At 40.5% G+C, this 22,691-nt stretch overlaps 1 protein-coding gene, 1 long non-coding RNA gene and 1 other non-coding gene across 4 annotated transcripts in view; 2 read left to right on the plus strand and 1 right to left on the minus strand.

Annotated features, from left to right (window-relative positions):
* The window catches only part of LOC122452138, a 62,149-nt gene extending 55,594 nt beyond the window's left edge, over window positions 1-6,555 (plus strand). Inside the window, exon 5 of the long non-coding RNA XR_006272593.1 lies at window positions 6,409-6,555. This is a non-coding gene — a long non-coding RNA (uncharacterized LOC122452138). The remainder of the gene's footprint in view (window positions 1-6,408) is intronic.
* The window catches only part of SMYD3 (SET and MYND domain containing 3), a 726,401-nt gene that overhangs the window by 22,523 nt on the left and 681,187 nt on the right, over window positions 1-22,691 (minus strand). The window lies entirely within an intron of this gene.
* LOC122452654 lies at window positions 4,667-4,789 on the plus strand. Its single transcript, XR_006272811.1, has one exon. It is a non-coding gene; the product is annotated as a small nucleolar RNA SNORA26 (small nucleolar RNA).

Raw genomic sequence — 22,691 nt, forward strand, 5'->3', positions numbered from 1 at the left:
TCATTCAACCAGGATTCTGCTTGTTTGGTGTTAGGAATTTTCTTTTCGTGGGTATAGTGCTAGCAATCATGTGGTCCAGGATGCTGGGCCCAGAAAGGAAAAAATGCCCTTGGTGTTCCTGTGGTGAAGAAGTATATAGGAAGGAAGGTGTTTAAACAGCAAGAGAAAAGCAGCAGCACATGCTAGTTTAACTAAGACCCATGAGCACCAAGATGTTGCTGCCATATTCTCCCAGAAGGCTTCGGGTCAGGGAACTGGAATGTCTCAAATTAAAAGGGGCTAGAGAAAAACACACCCGTTGGCAGGACCTATGTTGTTGGTCTTGCTGAAGTTTTCCCACATGATGCAATTACCAGTCACATTTCTTCACTACAGGTAGCAGTCCTAACATTTGTATGGCAGCAAAAATCACTTATTGTTAGGACTCTTTTTTTTTTTTAAGAACTGATATAAAATGCATTACTGAATTTAAAACAAGAGCTTAACTATATAAAGCTTTAACTATATAAACTGTATTTTAGCACAACCAAGTAGCTATAATGTATTAGTATGAATTTTAGCTGATAAATGTGAAATCTAATTCTAATAATTAGAAAAATCAGCATTTTGCAACTCTTGAAGAAATAACTAATCCATGAAAAATGTATCACTAGATGAAACCAGTAGATCAAAGAATGATGGAAAATTTTACAATGTGTAAGGTTGTTACCATCTGAACCCAGTCATCAATCTTAGCATCACTAACATGGGACAGCCAGACATGACCTGCTGTCTGAGCTGACACAGTAAGATTTTGTACCAGCTATAAAGGATCCTTGACAAAAAAAAGAAATGAAATTTAATCAAGCCCATAAAATTCCATTTCACAGGAAAAATAATTGGTAGAGGAACAAATAAAAGCAACCAGCTAAATTCAAAATATGGGAAGTTTTACAGAACTTTCGTCACCCAGGATCTTTAGCAGGTCCATGGCATGAAAAGAAAAAGATGGCAGAGGAGAAGACTCTAGATTAAAAGAGACTTAAGAGATACAACAGTCAAAGGTAATTTGTAGACCTTTTTCATTTTAACTCAAAAGTTATGACCAACCTGGGTAGCATATTTAAAAGCAGAGACATTACTTTGCCAACAAAGGTCCGGTCTAGTCAAGGCTGTGATTTTTCCAGTGGTCATGTATGGATGTGAGAGTTGGATTGTGAAGAAAAAGTTGAGCACCAAAGAATTGATGCTTTTGAACTGTGGTGTTGGAGAAGACTCTTGAGAGTCCCTTGGACTGCATGGAGATCCAACCAGTCCATCCTAAAGGAGATCAGTCCTGGGTGTTCATTGGAAGGACTGATGCTGAAGCTGAAACTCCAATACTTTGGCCACCTCCTGCGAAGAATTGACTCACTGGAAAAGACCCTAATGCTGGCAAGGACTGGGGGCATGAGGAGAAGGGGATGACAGAGGATGTGATGGCTGGATGGCGTCACCGGCTCAATGGACATGGGTTTGGGTAGACTCCGGGAATTGGTGATGGACAGGGAGGCCTGGCGTGCTGCGATTCATGGGGTTGCAAGAGTCGGACAGGACTAAGTGACTGAAGTGAAGTGAAGTGAAGTGGCTCAGTCATGTCCAACTCTTTGTGAACCCATGGGGCTGGAGCCCACCAGGCTCCTCAGTCCATGGGATTTTCCAGGCATGAATATTGGAGTGGATTGCCATTTCCTTCTCCAGACTGAAGTGAACTATAAAAAGACCTTTCTGAGTCAATCTAGGAAATGTGAACATGAAATGGCATTGTAAGAAAATATCCACATTTTTCAGAGATACGAACTGAAATACGCATGGATAAAGTGATGTAATGACTGTGATTTGATTTACATCTCTTCAGCATAATTTCTCCTTCCCGCAATGATGGATTAGTTTTTTTCAGACCAAACTCCATGCTAACAAGAAACATTAGACAAAATATTTATAAAACTGTTTGAAGGTGTCAAAGAATGACTGAGGGACTGGAGTCTAAATGAGTCAAACTGCAGAAAGAATAGACTCTCAAGTAGGTGGTCCTTTGTTGCTACTTTTCCCTTTGTTGATTTCAAAGGAGAGGCAGCTAGGCTAGAGAACTGAGCAGAAGTTTTGGCAGTCTCAAAGGGGACACAGAATTTGGAGCTCAGGGCTCAGCAAAGAAGAGAAGGAGTGCTTAATAAACATCCTTGACTTTCATTTGTGACCCAGCGCCCCCTCAAAGGGCTACAATCCAGGAATAGTGGTAGAGTAGCTTTACTTGTAATATGATGCATTTTTGTTGTTGTTTAAAAAAAAAGATCCCAACATTGGGAAACAAAACCAAAGAAAGAAAAGAATGTGTAGCAAAGAGAAGCCTAGTGGGGCTGGGAGAGGTTGGGAAGACACTGGTTGAGTAGCCAGAAGCTGCCTCCTTAAGGAAAGGCTTATGATGTACATAGAGTTAAATGTCCAATTTTGAACCTAAAAGTGAGTTTTAGCTTGCTTTTTGAAAAAATGTACAGAGAAGACATTGCCCATACTTGTAACTTTCAACTAGGTGTGTTTAATTCATTTAATTTAACCCTGGACTTGTGCACAAATTTCCTCATCCCCTTGCCAGACCGGCTTATGTGCTGCCTGGTCCACTGGCAGCGTGGCTAACAGTGGGAGATGCCATGGGCCAGCCAGCATGACTGAATTATACGGTGACTATAATTTAGTCATTAAATCCTTGGGAGAAAATGGCAATGAGATTTTCATTAGAAAAGTTCCACTTGTCCTATATAAGGTCTATTTATTCACTTACATGGGCAACAAAAGACACCACTGCAGTTCTAGATGTATACTCTAAATCCCCTTAGTATCTGGATACACAGATCTCATAGATCAGTTCCCAAGAAGAAGCCCTTGAGTAGAAATCTTGTTTTTATAAGTTAGATTTTAATTTACTTGAGCCCGTTAGTTCAGATTTATGAAAATTGTTCTGATGCTGTTTTACTGGTAATATGGCAAATTTAGTAAACTATATTGATTATCTCACTGAAAACAATGTAAGGTGGTAGATAAAATATTTTTTAAAGTAATGATGTGCTGGCAAGATAGTAAAGAACCATCAGGCCAAAATCTAAATGAAGAGAGAAGTAGAGAATGGTGAGACTACTGCTACACTGGTGTGCTGAAACCTCTGGCTTCATCTGCTTTTGGGAGCTTGTGGGTCAAAAGGGCAAGCTCAGTGTCTACCCAGCTAATAGGGAAGCCTCCCCTTTTGCCAGTTATTGGAGACAGATTACATTCAAAAGAGATGCAGTAAGGCTGACAGTGGAAGCCTGTAGAATGATATAGTGATTCCTAGACTAGTATTCTGTATCTTTAAAAATATCTTTCTCAAGAATCAAGATGGATAGGTGAAAGGTATACTTCTGGAGGTGATGAAAATGTTCTAGAATTGACTGTAGGAATGGTGGCATATCTTTGAACATAATTTTAAAAAAACGGAATCATACCGTTAAATGGGTTGGGTAAGTTGTATGATGAGTGAATTGATTACAACTTAACAGAACTTTAACAAAAAGAATGAGACATTAGCACCCCACAAATGAAATAGGTATAAATCTATAACAGAATATATAGAAGAAAAACTGGAAAACTCTGACGAACAAAATCAGAGTAAGTGGAAAGATATTCCATGTTCACTGATAGGGAGAGTCAGTATTGTCAAAATGTCAGTTCTTTCCATTTTGATCTATAGATTGAGTGCAATCCCAAACAGAATTCTAGCAAGTTATTTTGTGGATGTCAGCAAACCCATTCTAAAGTTTATACGGAGAGGCAAAAGATTCAGAATAGCTAGCATAATATTGAAACAGAACAAAGTTGGAGGACTGACACTACCCAAATTCAAGACTTACTGTAAAAGCTACAGTAATCAAGACAGTGTGGTATTGTATTTGTGAAAGAAAAGACAAAATACCGGGTTGGTCAGTGAACTTTTTGACCAACCCAATAGATTAGGGAGCTCAGAAAGACCCACATAAACACAGTCAACTGATCTTTGACCAAAAAGCTAAGTCTATACAATGGAGCAAAGACAGTATTCTTTTTTACCCCCCTCAAGAAATGATTGTAGAACAACTGGCGGTCCATATGCAAAAAAAAAAAAAAAAAGGCACAGATCTTAACACCCATCACTCAAAAACCAGTCTTGGTTTGGTGGTGCCTTTTAGTTACAACATCAAAGCCACAATGAAAGTGAAAGTGAAGTCGCTCAGTTGTGTCTGACTCTTTTCGACCCCATGTACTGTAGCCTACCAGGTTCCTCCATTCATGGGATTTTCCAGGCAAGAGTACTGGAGTGGGTTGCCATTCCCTTCTCCAGGGGATCTTCCCGACCCAGGGATCAAACCCAGGTATCCCGCATTGTAGGCAGACGCTTTTAACGTCTGAGCCACCAGGGAAGTCAAAGAAATAATTGATAAGTTGGACTTCATTAAAATAAAACAACTTCTGCTATGTAAAAGACAATGTCAAGAGAATGGTAAGATAAACCACAGACTGGAAGAAAATATTTGCAAACGACACTTCTCATAAGGGCTTGTTATCCTAAATATACTAAGTACTCTCAAAACCCAATAATAAGCAAAAACCCCATTTAAAAAATGGGTCATCACCCTTTCCATTGCCCTTTTAAGGCTGACGCAGTGCCTTAAGAGGCTAACACAAGAGGGTAAAGAAAGTCTCCATAAAACCCAGAGAAGAGATTTTTAGAACTCCTCTCTGGATCCTGTCTGGAGTCACACACAACTGAATCGGAAGATTTTAAGTCTTAGCACTTACTAGTATGTGTATAGTTAATACTGAAGTCATTAAATTTAAACTTGACCTTCGATTTGAAAATAAAAAGAAAAACAAAAAAAAACAAAAAAAAATGGGTCAAAAACCTGGACAGACATCTTACCAGAGAGAGGATACACAGATGGCAATTAATGATTATGAAAATATGAAAATGTTCCGTATTATATGTCATCAAGGAAATGCAAACTAAAATAATGCCATATCAGTATACATCTGTTAGAACAGCCAAAACCCAGAGCATTGACAACACTAGGGGCTGGTGAGGAGGTAGAACAGCAGCTTTCATTCATCACTAGTGGGAATGCAAAATGGTGCAGCACTTTGGAAGAGATTGACAGTTTCTTACAAAACTACACATGCTAATCAGACTAAACCACAGTATCCAGGAATTGTGCTCCTTGGTATTTACCCAAAGGAGTTGAAACCGAAAACCTACACATGTACATTTATAGCAGCTTTGTTCACAATTGCCCAAAGTTGGAAGCAACAGAAGTGTCCTTCAGTAGGTGAATGGATAAATAAACTGTTATTGATTCATCCAGACAATGGAATATTATCCAGTGCTAGAAAGAAATGACCTATCAAGCTATGAAAAGATATGGAGGAGCAAACCTTAAGTGTATAAACTGAGACACCAACAACCTGAAAGGGCTACATTCCAACTGTATGACATTCTGGAAAAGGCAAAACTATGGAGACAATAAAAAGATCAGTGGTTCCCAGGAGTTCAGAGGTGAAGGAGGGATGAATAGGTAGAGCACAGAGGTTTTTTCAGGGCAGTGAAATACTCTATATACCACCATAATGATGGGAAAATGTCATATACATTTTACATATACATATATATACATTTGTCCAAACACATAAAATGTACAATACCAAGAGTTAACCCCAATGTAAACTATGGACTTTGGGTGGCTGTGATGTGTCATTATAGGTTTTTCAGTTGTCACAAGTGTCCCACTCTGATGAGGAATGTTGATAATGGGGGATGCATGTGTGGGATAGGGAGTATATGGAAAATCTCACTATATTCCACTCAATTTTGCTGCGAACCTAAAACTTAAAAAAAAAACAAACCTAAGGTGTAATTTTTAAAAAAAGGAATGAGGTTGAAATGAAGACATTTTGGACAAAGAAAAACTGAATTCGTCTCCTCAGATCTTAACTAGAGGAATTTCTAAATCTATATACTTCCGGTAGAAGGGAAGTGAGTGAAGATGGGAAGTCAGAGGTTCAAGGACTGAAGAATAAGAAGAATGCTTATATGGGCAAGTGTACAAATACTGACAAAACAATTTTAGGAGGTTAAAAATACAGTAAAAATAAAAAATATAATAAGTACATCATATACGTCAGTAGGAAAGAAAGCAGGATTCAAGTACTCTAAAATCCTTCTATGTCCAGAAAGAACTTGGATATATATATTTCTTTAAATAGTTCATCCATAATTTATATACCCTTTGATATATTTAATATATCAAATATACTTAATGATATGTATTTAATTTAATAAATACTTAATAGTCTTAAATAACTGAATTAATGTTCTGTTTTAATTTCTAGGTACAAAACCATTGTGTAAAGAACAATCAGATTAATTGTAATTGGCATCTGGTCGATCGCCTGGAGAATCCCATGGACAGAAGAGCCTGGCAGGCTGTACAGTTCACGGAGTCACAAGAGTCGGACATGACTTAGCAACTAAACCACCACCACTGCCCATCACTTCATGCAAATAGATGGGGAAGTGATGGAAACAGTGGCAGATTTTATTTTCTTGGGCTCCAAAATCACTGAGGACTGTGACTGCAGCTGTGAAATTAAAAGACACTTGCTTCTTGGAAAAAAGGCTAGGACAAACCTAGACAGCATACTAAAAAGCAGAGACATCACGTTGTTGACAAAGGTGCATATAGTCAAAGCTATGGTTTTTTCAGTAGTCAGGTACATATGTGGGACTTGGACCATAAAGAAGGCTGAGTGCTGAAGAATTGATGCTTTCGAATTGGGGTGCTGGAGAAGACACTTGAGAGTCTTTTGGATGGCAAGGAGACCAAACTAGTCAGTCCTAAAGGGAATCATGCAAGGACTGAATATTCATTGCAAGGAATGATGCTGAAGCTCCAGTGCTTTGGCCACTCATTGGAAAAGACCCTGGTGCTGGGAAAGATTGGAGGCAAAAGGAGAAGGGGGTGGCAGAGGATGAGATGGTTGGATGGCATCACTGACTCAATAGACACAAGTTTGAGCAAACTCCAGGAGATAGTGAAGGACAAGGAAGCCTGGCATGCTGCAGACCATGGGGTCACAAAGAGTCGGACACAGCTACTAAACAACAATAACAATGAATTTAATGATCTCAAAATATTGAGTACTAAATGAAGAAGGGAACATTGTGGTTTTTAAAATGTACATACATAACTTTCCTTTGTTTTGAAGGAAAAAATTAGATTTATAAAAATGAACAACTATTAAAAAGTTGCAAAAAAAAAAGTTGCACAATCTAGTTTTAAATAGAAGATGAAATACAGCTTGCCATCAGTAAGGTTAACCCAGTTGTGTGTCTGTATCTGTAATACAGTGTGTTGATATCCAACAACAGAGTGTTGTTAATGTATATTCCAGAAGTGAAATCAGCTCATACAGACGTCAGGCACTCTTTAAGAGCGCCCCGAGCTCTTGAAGAAGTCTTAGGCTCCCAGAGCACAGGTTTTGGGAGGAGATGGAATGTGTGCCGAGAAGCAGAGATGTTCTCTTTTTCAGTGATTTCCAAGAGAAAATATAGCCTGTTGGAGCAGAGCAGATGGCATTGCTAAGACGTAGAATCTATGAGTCAATAGCAGGGGTCAGCAAACTATAGCCCGAAGGCCATACCCCACCTGCACCATGTTTTTGTAAATTGTTTAATTGGCATACATCCACACTTATTCATTTATATATTGTCTACAGCTACTTTCAGGCTAACTCAATAGAATTGAGTAGGTGACTGGACTGTATGACTTGCAAAGCCTAAATATTTACTGCCCGGCCCTTTACAGAAAGTTTGCAGACAGCTGGTTGATATAGTAAAGGAGTTTCTAGAAGTAAGAGGCTGGAGAGAGGCTCTCATGCAAAAAAACACTACAACAGATGACTATGAATATGTATTAGATATATGACTATAGAGTTGTCTCTGTCACTAATAAGAATAATGATAATGATAGCAAATACAGTTAAGAGTCCTTGCTACATATCAGGCACTGTTTAAGCACTTTTATTCTAAAATAACCTTATGCAAGTAAACTTGGTAAAGATGATGGGATCCGAGAGTGTCCTCTGCAAGAAAAAAAGTATGAAGCTGGACAAAATTGCCAAAAGCCATCACTTCAGGGCATGATAAATTGACCAAAAGCAAAGAACAGATTTAAAAGTGTTTATTCTCAAAACAACAACAACAACAAAATTACTAGAACTTAGAGTAAGAAAAGCAGAAGTCTATAACCTGCTTGCCTGGATGAGCCACAGGATGACTGAGACAAACTCTCCGTGTCACCTGGGTACCTGAGAAACTGGACATCCACAAGAAAATCTGGAAATAACTTGGGAGGTTGAGAACTGGCTACAACTTTGAATGCAACCTTCCCACACATGGCAGAAGGTGGAAGGAAGCCTTATAGGTTCAATTTGTTCAAGCAACACTTCTGCCCGCGTCACTGGCTGGTCACGAAGCTGTGCAGCCAATAAATGGAAAAGCTGAGTTCAGAGCCCAGCAACTGCTTCCTGAGTCTGTTTTCTTTTCAGTCTGCATCTCTGCCTCACTAAATCTCCCCAATATATATAGTTTTGCCTTAGATTAGCTCCGTGCACTTTGTTAACCTCTCAAGGTACACCTAAAATATCTCCAGTTAATTTCAATTAGTCCCTAGTACACAGATCTGATACCCCTGAGTACAAGCGTGCCAGCAGCCTGACATTACCTCTTGCCACCAGGCGCCTACAGGTGAAACCAAATTCATCATGTAACTGGAAAAAAAAACAAACTGTTGAAAAAATGTGAAACCAGTGAATCTGCCAACATGGTTCACACAGAGAACTGGGAATCCAGCATCCAAAGAAATAGCAGGATACTGTTGCTACCAGCTGTGTTTCCATTTAAGGTGCCATTTGTGGAAAATATTTATCATAGTCTTCCGTTTTCTCTGTGCAAAATGAAGGAAAACTGAGAAATGCCAAATTACATTGTTTTAAAAAATCCTGCCATAGAGCATTTCCGCTCTTACAAGCTATTCTCTGAAGACATTATTGATGTTCTACCAGGTTGATGGAGTAATATAATGTGCTAGCAGGAAGAAAGGCTGGCAAAGAGAACTATGTTCATTAGAGCAATATCTTTACAATGACTTATTCCATTTTCGTTATTTTTCAAGATCACACATATCACAGGGCAGAACAGTTGGCTTGCTATGCCCTGGATATTTCAGTATTTTTACAGTTGAAAGTAGATTTTTTTTTTTTAACACTTCTGCAAATTACATCTATTCTTGCTAGAAAGGGCTCTTTACACTGCTGAGGAAAATAACTCTCTGAACACCTATGTGGCTTCTGTTTACAGGCAGTTTCCCAGGCTTCATTAGTGGTAAAGAACCTGCCTGCCAATGCAGGAGACTGAGTCGTGGGTTTAGTCCCTGGGTTGGGAAGATCCCCTGGAGGAGGGCATGGCAACCCACTCCAGTATTCTTGCCTGGAGAATCCCATGGACAGAGGAATCTGGGGTCGCAAAGAGTCAGAGATGACTGAAGTGATTTAGCACACATGCACCATAGTTTTAGACTCAATAAGTTCCTGTGGGGCAGTCTTTTCCTTAAGCAATTCCTCAAGCCCATCAAGCTGGGGCTGGACCAGCTCTAGAACTGACATCAAAGTTTTGAAGTAAGTGCCATTTGTCTTCACTCAGTTCATATCTCCTCCTTTTTAAAACTCTTCCCTTCAGCTTGGAGGACTCACCAGTGGTCTTGTCAGAGGTGCCTCACATAAGCTGCCTTCCCCACTTCCCAAGAAAGAAACCTCTTCACCCAGTCAAAACTCCCAATCTTCCTTTAGAATAGTCTGATTTCATCAAGGTGTTAAAAAGTGCAATCCTATTAAATTATCTTTGTTAATGATTGATAATTTCAGAGAGATGTTTGCATTCTGAAGAAGAAATTTTCATTAACCCAAAGAATTTCTACTGGATAAAATTCAAAACAATATAACCAGGTGATGCATTTCTGTTAGTGAGAAGGAAAAGTATTTGGGGACACAAGTACCTCTAAGGAATTTTTTTAAAAAACTCTAGTGAGTTGAGGTTCATAAGTGTGGTAGTTGACCACTAAGCGTGGTACAGCCAAGGCGAGCGGTATGCTGGTTGCACCCTCAGCTTTGCTACTGAAATGTCCATTAGCTTGCTTAGTTCTGTGAGGTCATGTAAGATGCCAGGAAGGGCCTCAAACCACCTGACCAGACTCCACACAGTGACTGGAAAGAGAGGACCCTTTAGGCTTTTATTCTACTTTCTAAACTGTTGGGATTTGAAAGACATTACCATGAGATCTGTCATCTGCCTTCCTCTCCTCCCAATCTTCCATGGCATTTGGCTGGCCAGATGATATTCTTGTCATGTGCTTTGCTTACAGTTGTTAGGATGAATAATAGACTGCTCAGAGTTAGAAGGAATCAGAGATCATTTACTTCAGCCCTTTCAGTTTAAAGACACTGTAAAACCCAGGAAAGTTGCTCAGAGTCCACTAACTTGCGCTAAGCCACGTAGCATTAGGGTGACACGACCCTAACGGCAGAAAGCAAAGAGGAGCTAAAGAGCTCCTTCTTGATGATGCAGTTGAAAAAGGAAGGTGAAAAACCTGGCTTAAAACTCAACATTCAAAAAATTAAGATGGCATCCTGTGCCATCACTTCATGGCAAATAGATGGGGAAAAAATGGAAACAGTGACAGACTTTATTTTCTTGGGCTCCAAAATCACAGGACAGTGACTGCAGCCATGAAATTAAAAGATGTTTGCTCCTTGGAAGGAAAACTGTGACAAACCTAGACAGCATATTAAAAAACAGAGACATCACTTTGCTGACAGAGGTCCATATAGTCAAAGCTATGGTTCTTCCAGTAGTCATGTATGGATATGAAGAGTTGGACTATAAAGAAGGCTGTGCACTGAAGAACTGATGCTTTCAAACTGTCATACTGGAGAAAACTCTTGAGAATCCCTTGGACAGCAAGGAGATCAAACCAGTCAATCCTAAAAGGAAATCAACCCTGAATATTCACTGGAAGGACTTCTACTGACGCTGAAGCTCCAGTACTTTGGCCCTCTGATGTGAAGAGTGGATTCATTGGAAAAGACCCTGATTCTGGGAAAGATTGAGGGAAGTAGGAGAAGGGAGTGACAGAGGATAAAATGGTTGGATGGCATCATTGACTCAATGGACATGAGTGTAAGGAAACTCCAGGAGATAGTGAAAGGGAGTCAGAAAGAATCAGACTGACTGAGCAACTGAACAAAAACAACAACGTGGCATGATAATCTGCCATTGGTTAGGGACCTTTTAGGGAAGCCTGGCATGCTGCAGTCCATGGGGTTGCAAAGAGTTGGACATGACTGAACAACTGAACTAAACTAAACTAAATATTTCTCAATATTTTCTTAAGCAGTACCCAAATGTCACTATCACCATTCAGCTATAAATGGAAAGTTATTGCACAGAGTGGGTGAGGGCATTCCAAACCAAACACAGAGTAAGAATGGCACCAGAACCCAATGAAATTTAGCATAGACCTGGGATTATTAGTAGTTTGCAACTTTGCAATCTATGGGCAAGGAAGGATTCCAATACAAAAATAAATTTTAGGCCAATGAAAGAACTCAACAAAGCCAACATTTGACCACTGAATTCAATGAACAGAGAACATGTGACTAGGGTAATACAAACAGGGAATGACCCCAGATCTTTTATTGAGAGCCCAAATCCTTTAATGGCTATGAAATAGTATTTACATTTGAGTAGAACTGTGTGGCCTGTGTTGTGGAAATTTCCTTCAAAAACTTTAAAACTGGTGCCAGACAGGTAAGGTCTAAAGTAAAAAGACTGTCATAAGCTTCCCATTGTACTATTTCCACCATTTTCCAATTTTATTCAACACTAATAGCTGATTTCTCTTAGCCTCTCTCAAAATGTTGCTGGCACAAGGACTATATCAATTGGCTAATGGATTTCCCTGCTCAGGCATTTGAACTTTCTAGTTGAAAAGCAAACACTCCTCGCATATTCTTGATCAAAGAAAAATCCCCACCATTGATATGACAAACACTCTGGGAGAAAGAAACCAGGAGAACCCATTTATCTGATTGGTCATTTGTTAATTCATTTACTTACTCATTCATTCACTATTTACTGAGCACCCATTATATGCCAGGCATTATGGAGATATGTCTTCCCTGGTGGCTCAGATGGTAAAGCGTTTGCCTGCAATGTGGGAGACCCAGCTTCGATCCCTGGGTCAGGAAGATCCTCTGGAGAAGGAAACGGCAACCCACTCCAGTAACCTTGCCTGGAAGCTCCCATGGACGGAGGAGCTTGGTATGCTACAGTCCATCGAGTCGCAAAGAGTTGGACATGACTGAGCGACTTCACTTTCCTTTTTCCTTTTCATGGAGATAAAGAGGAAATAAGGCAGATAATGGTTCTTCTCTTCATGATGCTTACATCACTGGGGATGGGCCAGACATGGTGAAGTACCGACAAGTCTGTTGAGTACCAGGTAAGCTTCTGTAGGGGTCTGTAGCAGGGGCTTCCCTGGTGGCTTAGTGATCAAGAAGCTGCCTGCCAATGTAGAAGATGTGGGTTCGATCCCTGGGTCTCGAAGATCCCCTGAAGAAGGAAATGGCAACCCACTCCAGTATTCTTGGCTGGAGAATTCCATGGACAGAGGAGCCTGCTGGGCTACCGTCCATGGGGTTGCAAAAGAGGTGGACACAACTGAGCAACATAACAACAACAAATAGCAGGAGACCTACTCTAAACTGGAAGGTCAGGAAAAACCTTCTGAGAACACGAAACAGTTGGGGTCTGATCGATGACTCAAAATTAGACTGATGAATATTCTGGGCAGAAGGAACAGTAAGTACAAAGGTCATTGGGCACAAGACAACACCTGTATTCAAAAAGCTGATGAAAAGTCAGTGCTCTGAGTATGGAATGCAGGTGACACAGATCATATTGATTTGCAGCCAGAAAGAGAGAGCACACTACGGTACCTGCTGTATCAGCTTAGTCAACCCCAGTGGCTCATGAGGCCACATGAGCCTGCGCTCACCCACCCATTCGTGTGCCAGGTCCAAGCCAGTGAGCGTGTCTATAGTCAGTACAGCGAAGCTCTCACAAGGCAGGACCTGAGGCTCCGGAGCAATGGTACCTTTCACACCCAGCTACAAACCAGGCCAGCCAGCACCCAATAAATGTGAAGGCTTTAAAAAGAGAGGGAGGCCCTGGCACAATTAAAGAGAGTGGCAGCCAAGTTTCTGAAGCAGGAATTGCCACAGACAAGCCATGATGGGTGGTGAGTGCGCTTACAACGTGATTCTCTGGCCCCACTGCTTGAATCATTTCCATTGAAACAGCGAACTTTTAAGAAAAACATTTGAGCATCTTTATGGATCAACCAAAAATTGAAACTCAGCAACAGGGCCGAACTTTAATCTAAGACTCTATGACTCTCTGTTCTGTTTAACCAGCAGACCTCATTAGTTTCCACTATGGAATAAAGAACTTTTTGCCTAAATCAGTGTGTGTGTGTACTGCATTCCTACTAAGTTGCTTCAGTCATGTCTGACTCTTTGCGACCCTATGGACTGTAGCCCGCCAGGCTTCTCTGACCATGGGATTCTCCAGGCAAGAATACTGGAGTAGATTGCCACGCCCTCCTCCAGGGGATCTTCTCGAGCCAGGGATCGAACCCGTGGCTCTTACGGCTCCTATATAAGGAGCCATAGGTGGGTTCTTTACCACTGGCCCCACCTAGAAAGCCCCAATTCACTGTACATTCCTGAGTAAATCTTATTTTTCAGTTGAAAAAGCACTGCATCTACCTCAAAAGCCCAGAAAGTAGAAAGACGAGTGATACAGATGAATCCATTCTGTAATTACAGACATATATTTGGTGTTTGTCATTAAGAAAAGATGCACAGGAGACAGGAAGAAAGGAGGCAGCTTCAGTGAGCTACTCAGCTCAGCTCTCTTTAGAGAGCTGTGCCATTACAAAGGGATGTCCTTATCAGACAAGCAATTCCTCCCCAGCATCTGAGAATTCAGTCATTTCCTCAAACTGGCTTTTTTTCTTTTTTTTTTGGCTCATTCCCAAGGGACCTCTTTATGAAACTGTTTTGGGCATTTTGCAGGGAATGAAATCAACTGGGAAAAAGACAACTTATTATTTCACCTAGGCGAAGAGGTCTGGTAAGCACAGTAAGAGCCTTTCCAGATCCCTCTTGGGCACCAAAGTACTTCTTGCAACACTAGTTAATGCAGGGGATCAGTTTATCCCACTAACTCCGTGACTCTGCAAGACGGCATATGGAAACGGCAGGAGTCCCAGCACAGGGCACTGTGACATGTGTCTCTGTCGCTAACCAAGGTTTATGCACTCACAGTCTGTGTTTTTCTTGAGTAGGGATATGGAGCAGGGCTCAGCCAGATGGATTATCATTTTCTATAGTTAATGAGTTTATCTGTCTCTTAGGAAGGAAATGGAGAGAGAGAAGGGTGAGGGGAGGGAGGGAAACAATGTGTGCATACTCATATGAGCATCGGTGGACATTTGTCCTATAGAAATTCAATTCATTAAACAGAAATTCTCGTCTTTTTAGCCTCTAGCCAGGTTGCGTCTGATACCCAGAAGGTCACATGTGTTTGGAAGCCACTGAAGAAGTGACACTGAGCAGCTTCTGCAAGTCAGGCAGGCTCCCCGCCTCCCCCCACGCTCCCCTCTTGCTTTTCTCCCCAGAATCACTGCCTGACTCCCTTTTCTCTGAGCTGCTCCCTCCTCCCATCAGTAGCTCTTTTCTCATTTTTTCTGGTTAGCTTTCATTGTCAGGCCCAATGACACAGAATCACCTGATTAGATTTATGAAAACATTCTAATCTGAAACAAGTCTGTGTGTCTGTGTTAGTGGCACATGTAAATTTCTTCCCCAAAAGGCTGCTCTGAGGAATTCTGTTCATGTCACTGTTCTTGTTTTTTTCTCAAATATGGATCAAAGACTGCTGTGTGCCTAGGGGCTTCACATCTCTCCCTCCCCTCCACCCCCACCTTCCTCACCCCCCACCCCAACCCTGCAGCTTCCTTCAGTCCTGGAATATTTACTGAGTACCGAGAATTGTCAAGCACTCTTCTAGGCGTTGGGTCCTTACTTCAGTTAATCCTTACAGTAATGTGAATTTAATATTATTCCCATTCTATATGAGAAAACTGTATCTCATAGAAGTTAAATAATTATCCCAAATCACATAACTAGTATAGTGCAAAACTGGTCTGTCTCTACCAGTTAATCTTTTTACAGTGCTACAAGCTACTAGGCCCCTTCATGGATCACAGCCTTGTTGTGGTGAAGGAGCTTTGACGCCGTGAACCATGCCGTGCAGGGCCACCCAAGATGGACGAGTCATAGTGGAGAGTTCTGACAAAATGTAGTCCACTGGAGGAGGGAATAGCCAACTACTATAGTATTCTTGCCATGAGAACCCCATGAACAGTCCAAAAAGGCAAAAAGATAAGATCCGAAAGATGAGTACCCCAGGTCAGAAGGTGTCCAACATGCTACTGGGGAAGATCAAAGGGCAATTTCTAACAGCTCTAGAAAGAATGAAGCCACTGGGCCAAATCAGAAATGATGCCCAGTTGTGGATGTGTCTGGTGGTGAAACTAATGTCCAGTGCTGTAGAGAACAATATTGCATAGGAATCTGCAGTGTTAGGCCCATGAATCAAGATAAATTGGATGTGGTCAAGCAGGAGATGGTGAGCATGAACATCAATATCTTAGGACTCAGTGAACTCAAACGGATGGAACGGGTGAATTTAATTCAGATGACCATTATATCTACTACTATGGGCAAGAATCCCTTAGAAGAAATGTGAGTAGCCCTCAGAGTCGACGAAAGACTCCGAAATGCAGTACTTGGTTGCAATCTCAAAAAACGACAGAATGGATTCCGTTTGTTTCCAAGGCAAAACAGTCAACATCACAGTAATCCAAGCCTGTGCCCCAACCACTCATGCCAGAGAAGCTGAAGTTGGCCAGGTCTATGAAGACCTGCAAGATCTTCTAGAACTAACACCAAAAAAAGATGTCCTTTTCATCATAGGGGATTGGAATACAAAAGTAGGAAAGCAAGAGCTACCTGGAATAACAGGCAAGTTTGGACTTGGAGTACAAAATGAAGCAAGGCAAAGGCCAATGGAATTTTGTCAGGAGGATACACTAGTCATAACAAAACATCCTTTTCCAACAACACAAGAGACAGTTGTATACATGGACATCACCAAATGGTCAATACCGAAATCAGATTGCTTATATTCTTTGCACTCAAAGATGGAGAAGCTTTATACAGTCAGTAAAAACAAGACCTGGAGTTGATTTGTGATTCATATCATCAGCTCCTTACTGCAAAATTTAGGCTTAAATTGAAGAAAGTAGGGAAAACCAATAGGCCATTCAGGTATGACTTGAATCAAATCAACTGGAGGTGATTATGATTATACAGTGGAGGTGATGAATAGATTCAAGGGATTAGATACGATAGAGTGTGCCTGAAGAAATATGGACAGAGGTTTGTAACACTGTACAGGAGGCACTGAGCAAGACCATCCCAAAGGGAAAAAAAAGCAATGAGGCAAAATGGTTGAGGCTTTACAAATAGCTGGGAAAGAAGAGAAGTGAAAAGCAAGGGAGAAAGGGAAATATACACCCAACTGCATGCAGAATTTCAGGGAATATCAAGGAGAGATAAGAAAGTTTTCTTAAGTGAACAGTGCAAAGAAATAAAGGAAAAAGTAGCATGAGAAAGATGAGATCTTGTCAAGAAAATTACAGAGATACCAGGGGAACATCTTATTTCATGAAGAATGGGCACAAAAAAGGACAGAAACAGCATGGACCTAACAGAGGCACAAGAGATTAAGAAGCAGTGGCAAGAATACACAGAAGAACTGTCCAAAAAAGATCTTAATGACTGGGATAACCATGATGGTGTGGCTGCTCATGTAGAGCCAGACATCCTGGAGTGTGAAGTCAAGTGGGCCTTAGGAAGTGTTACTGCCAACAAAGTTGGTGGAAGTGATGGAATTCAAGTTATTTAAAATCCAAAAAAATGATGCTGTTAAAGTGCTGCACTCAATATAGTAGCAAATTTGGAAAACTCAGCAGTGGCCACAGGACTGGAAAAGGTCAGTTTTAATTTCAATCCCAAAGAAGGGCAATGCCAAAGAATGTTCAGACTACCAGACAATTGCCCTTATTTCCCATGCTAGAAAGATTATGTTCAAAATCCTTCAAGCTATCTTCAGCAGTACATGTACCAAGAAATTCTAGATGTATAGTCTGGATTTAGAAAAGGCAGATTGTCAACATTTGTTGGATTATATAGAAAGCAAGGGAACTCCAGAAAAGCATCTACTTCTGCTTCATTGACTGTACTAAAGCCTTTGACTGTGTGGATCACAACAAACTGGAAAATTCTTAAAGATATGGGAATACCAGACCACCTTACCTGTTTCTGAGAAACCTGCATGCAGGTCAAGAAGCAAGAGTTAGAACCAGACATCGAACAACTGACTGGTTCAAAACTGGGAAAGGAGTGTGTCAAGGCTGTATATTGTCACCCTGCTCATTTTACTTATACACAGAGTACAGCATGTGAAATGCTGGGTTGGATGAGTCACAGGTTGGAATCAAGGTTTCCAGAAGAAATATCAACAGCCTTAGACATACAGATGATACCACTCTAATGGCAGGAAGTGAAGAGGAAATAAAGAACCTTTTGATGAAGGTGAAAGAGGAGAACGAAAAAGCTGGCTTAAAACTCAACATTCAGAAAACAAATATCATGGGATCCAGTCCTATCACTTCATGGCAAATAGAAGCAGAAAAGGTAGAAGCAGTGACAGATTCTCTTTTCTTGGCCTCTAAAATCACTTGCAGGTGTTGTATGCAGCCATGAAACTAGAAGACACTTGCTTCTTAGAAGGAAAGCTATGACAAACCTAGACAGTGTATTAAAAAACAAAGACATTACTTTACTGACAAAGGTTTGTATAGTCAAAGCTGTGGTTTTTTCCAGTATTCATGTACAAATGTGAGAGTAGGCCCATAAAGAAGGCTGAGCACCTAAGAATTGATGCTTTCAAATTGTGGTACTGGAGAAGACTCTTAAGAGTCCCTTGGACTGCAAGGAGACCAAACCAGTCAATCCTAAAAGAAATCAACCCTGAATATTCATTGGAAAGACTGATGCTGAAGCTGAACTTTTGATACTTTGGTCACCTGATGTGAAGAGCCAACTCATTGGAAAACCCTGATGCTGGGAAAGATTGAAGGCAGGAGGAGAAGGGCATGACAGAGGATGAAATGGTTGAATGGCATCATTCACTCAATGGACATGAGTTTGAGCAAACTCTGAGAGATAGTGAAGGACAGGGAGGCCTAGCGTGCTGTAGTCCATGGGGTTTCAAAAAGTTGGACACAACTGAGTGACTGAATAACAAAAACAAACACGCAAGGGAACTCCCTTCGGGTTATCAGCTGATTTCTCAACAGAAACTCTACGAGCCAGAACAGAAGGGCATGATGTACTTAAAGTGATGAAAGGGAAGAAACTACAACCAAGAATACTCTACCCAGCAAGACTCTCATTCAGATCTGATGGAGAAATCAAAAGCTTTCTAGACAAACAAAAGTTAAGAGAATTTAGCACCACCAGACTAGCTTTACAACAAATGCTAAAGGAACTTCTCTAGGCAGGAAACAGAAGGAAGAGACTTACAGAAAATAAACCCAAAGCAATTAGGGAAATGGTAACAGGATCATACATATCAATAATTACCTTAAATGTAAATGGATCAAATCCTGCAACCAAAAGACACAGACCGGGCAGATGAACACATGTGCATGTATGCACCCTCACTTACCACATCACTCTGCTTGAGACCCTAAACTGTAATGTAATTATTTTATATTGTTAGGTTAATCATGTTCCCATTATGGCTTGCAGTCATAATTATCTTTTATTTTTTTGTCTGGTTGTTGATTGTGAAAATTGATCAATATCTTTTACTATTGTGATTATTCAATACCATTATATCATGATTAGTAAAGAGAAAAATAATAGAATTCTATATCACCAAACCTTCCATTTAATAGAAAAACTTGTCAGTCAGTTCAGTCACTCAGTCGTGTCCGACTTTGCGACCCCATGAACCACAGCACGCCAGGCCTCCCTGTCCATCACCAACTCCCAGAGTCCACCCAAACCCATGTCCATTGAGTTGGTGATGCCATCCAACCATCTCAGCCTCTGTCGTCCCCTTCTCCTCCCACCCTCAATCTTTCCCAGCATCAGGGTCTTTTCAAATGAGTCAGCTCTTCGCATCAGGTGGCCAAAGTATTGGAGTTTCAGCTTCAACATCAGTCCTTCCAATGAACACCCTGATCTCCTTTAGGATGGGCTGGTTGGATCTCCTTGCAGTCCAAGGGACTTCTCCCTTGAAGTCCAAGAGTCTTCTCCAACACCACAGTTCAAAAGCATCAATTCTTCGGCACTCAGCTTTCTTTATAGTCCAACTCTCACATCCATACATGACTACTGGAAAAACCATAGCCTTAACTTCTGATCACTTTTTAAAATTCAGATGCATATCAGAATTACCTTGGAATTTTTTGAAAAGTACAAATGTTTTTACTAAAAAAAACAAACAAAAGCTGCAAACAGCCACAGGATCTAGAAAACAGTTGCCGTAGACCACACTTCTGTCTTTTTGGCCAAACTTACCTACACAAGACACACAATAGTGCTATCTGCAAATATGAAGGTCAAGATTGTACATAGCAATGCCCTGATATGAAAGGAAACATACTTCTTGGATTGGGAAGCCTGATTTTCTTTTGGGGATTTAGATGATGAATTATCTGGAAGTTGGTATTATGTATGATAAGCAAACACCCTCTTTCAACAACACAAGAGATGACTCTACACAAGGACATCACCAGATGGTCAATGCCAAAATCAGATTGATTATATTCTTTGCAGCCAAAGATGGAGAAGCTTATACCGTCAGCAAAAACAAGACTGGAAGCTGACTGTGGCTCAGATCATGAACTCCTTATTACAAAATTAAGACTTAAATTGAAGAAAAGTAGGAAAAACCACTAGGTCATTCAGGTATGACCTGAATCAGATCCCTTATTATTATACAATGGAAATGACATATAGATTCAAGGAATTAGATCTGATAGAGTGCCTGAAGAACTGTGGATGGAGGTTTGTAACACTGTACAGGAGACAGTGACCAAAACCATCCCCAAGAAACATAAATGCAGTAAGGCAAAATGTTTGTCTGAGGACTTACAAATAGCTGAGAGAAGAAGAGAAGTGAAAGTCAAAGGAGAAAAGGAAAGATATATCCATCTGAATGCAGAGTTCTGAAGAACAGCAAGGAGAGATAAGAAAGCCTTTTTAAGTGAACAGTGCAAAGAAACAGAGGAAAAGAATAGAATGGGAAAGACTAGAGATCTTGTCAAGAAAATCAGAGACACCAAGGGAACATTTCATGCAAAGATGGGCAAAATAAAGGAGAAAAATGGTATGGACCTAACAGAAACACAATATATTGCATGTTTGGAAAACTCAGCAGTGGCCACAGGACTGGAAAAGGTCAGTTTTCATTGCAGTCCTGAAGACGGGCAATGCCAAAGAATATTCAAACTACCATACAACTTCGCTCATTTCACATGCTAGTAAAGTAATATTCAAAATCCTTTTAGCTAGGCTTCAACAGTACATGAACCACAAACTTCCAGATGTACAAGATGGATTAGAAAAGACAGAGGAACCAGATGATCTGGTTCCATATCTGCCAACATCTGTTGGATCATAGAAAAAAGCAAGTGAATTCCAGAAAAACATCTACTTCTGCTTCATTGACTACACTAAAGCCTTTGTCTGGATCACAAGACAGTGGAAACTTCTTAGAGAGATGGGCATAGCAGACCATCTTACCTGCTTCCTTAGAAACCTGTATGCAGGTCAAGAAGCAACAGTTAGAACCAGACATGGAACAATGGACTGGTTCAAAATTGAGAAAGAAGAACATCAAAGCTGTATATTGTCACCCTGCTTATTTAACTTCTGTGCACAGTACATCATGCAAAATGCTGGACTGGATGAAGCACAAGGTGGTTTAAAGATTGCTGGGAGAAATACCAATAACCTCAGATATGCAGGTAACACTGCCCTAATGGCAGAAAGTGAAGAGTAACTAAAGAGCCTTTTGATGAAAGTGAAAGAGAGTGAAAAAGCTGGCTTAAAACTCAGCATTCAAAAAACGAAGATCATAGCATCCATTCCCATCACTTCATGGCAAATAGGTGGGGAAACAATGGAAACAGTGACAGACTTTATTTTCTTGGACTCCAAAATCACTGCAGATGGTGACTGCAGCCATGAAATTAAAAGATGCTTGCTCCTTGGAAGAAAAGCTATAGCAAACCTAGACAGTGAATTAAAAAGCAGAGAGATCACTTTGCCGACCAAGGTCCTATCTAGCCAAAACAAAGCTATGGTTTTTCCAGTAGTCATGAACAGATGTGAGAATTGGACCATAAAGAAGGCTGAGTGCCTAAGAATTGATACTTTTGAATTGTGGTGCTGGTGAAGACTCTTGACAGTCCCTTGGAGAGCATGGTGATCAAACCAGTCAATCCCAAAAGGAAATCAACCCTGAATATTCACTGGAAGGACTGATGCTGAAGCTCCAATAGTTTGACCACCTAATGCAGATAGCCGACTCACTGGAAAAGACCCTGATGCTGGGAAAGATTGAGGGCAGGAGGAAAAGGGGACGACAGAGGATGAGATGGTTGGATGGCATCATCGATTCAATGGACATGAGTTGGAGCAAACTCCGGGCGATAGTGAAGGACAGGGAAGCCTGGTGTGCTACAGTCCATGGGGTCACAAAGAGTTAGACATGATGAGGGACTGAACAACAATAGCATGATAAGCAAAGATTCTGTTGTCTCAACATTCTCTAAAAAGAAAATATAATTTTATTTATTAGGACTAATTGGGCTGGTTAAACAACTTATTTAATAGAAATTTTAAATTTTGGATTCCCTTAGTAAGACTTTTTTAAAATATAAGTGTGTACAATAACAGAGCATTGGCTACTAGAATCTTGCCAGATAGAGCCTCTGCCAGGGCCTGCTTTAATAAATAGTGAGGAATTGTCCATGATTAGCAGTGTTTATTTGGGATAGCATGCTTAAAGGCAGCATTAATGAGTATGTCCCCTATAATTTCCTACATATTCATCATTTGCTTTTTAGGAAACTTTTTTTTTTTCTTCTATAGATACTGGAAATGTGAGCATCAGCCCAAGCCTTCTCTAAACTACCATAAATTCAAAACCCATGAGGCCACATCAATGGGATTTCATGTGCATAAAAATCTTGTGTATCTTGATTTGAATTTGGAAGGAAACACAGTGTAGTCACTGCATGTGCGGGCAGCTCTTTTTTTTCTAAATTTATTTTTTATTGAAGGAT

Source organism: Cervus canadensis, chromosome 13, assembly GCF_019320065.1.
Source record: "Cervus canadensis isolate Bull #8, Minnesota chromosome 13, ASM1932006v1, whole genome shotgun sequence".
NCBI classification, from domain to species: domain Eukaryota; kingdom Metazoa; phylum Chordata; class Mammalia; order Artiodactyla; family Cervidae; genus Cervus; species Cervus canadensis.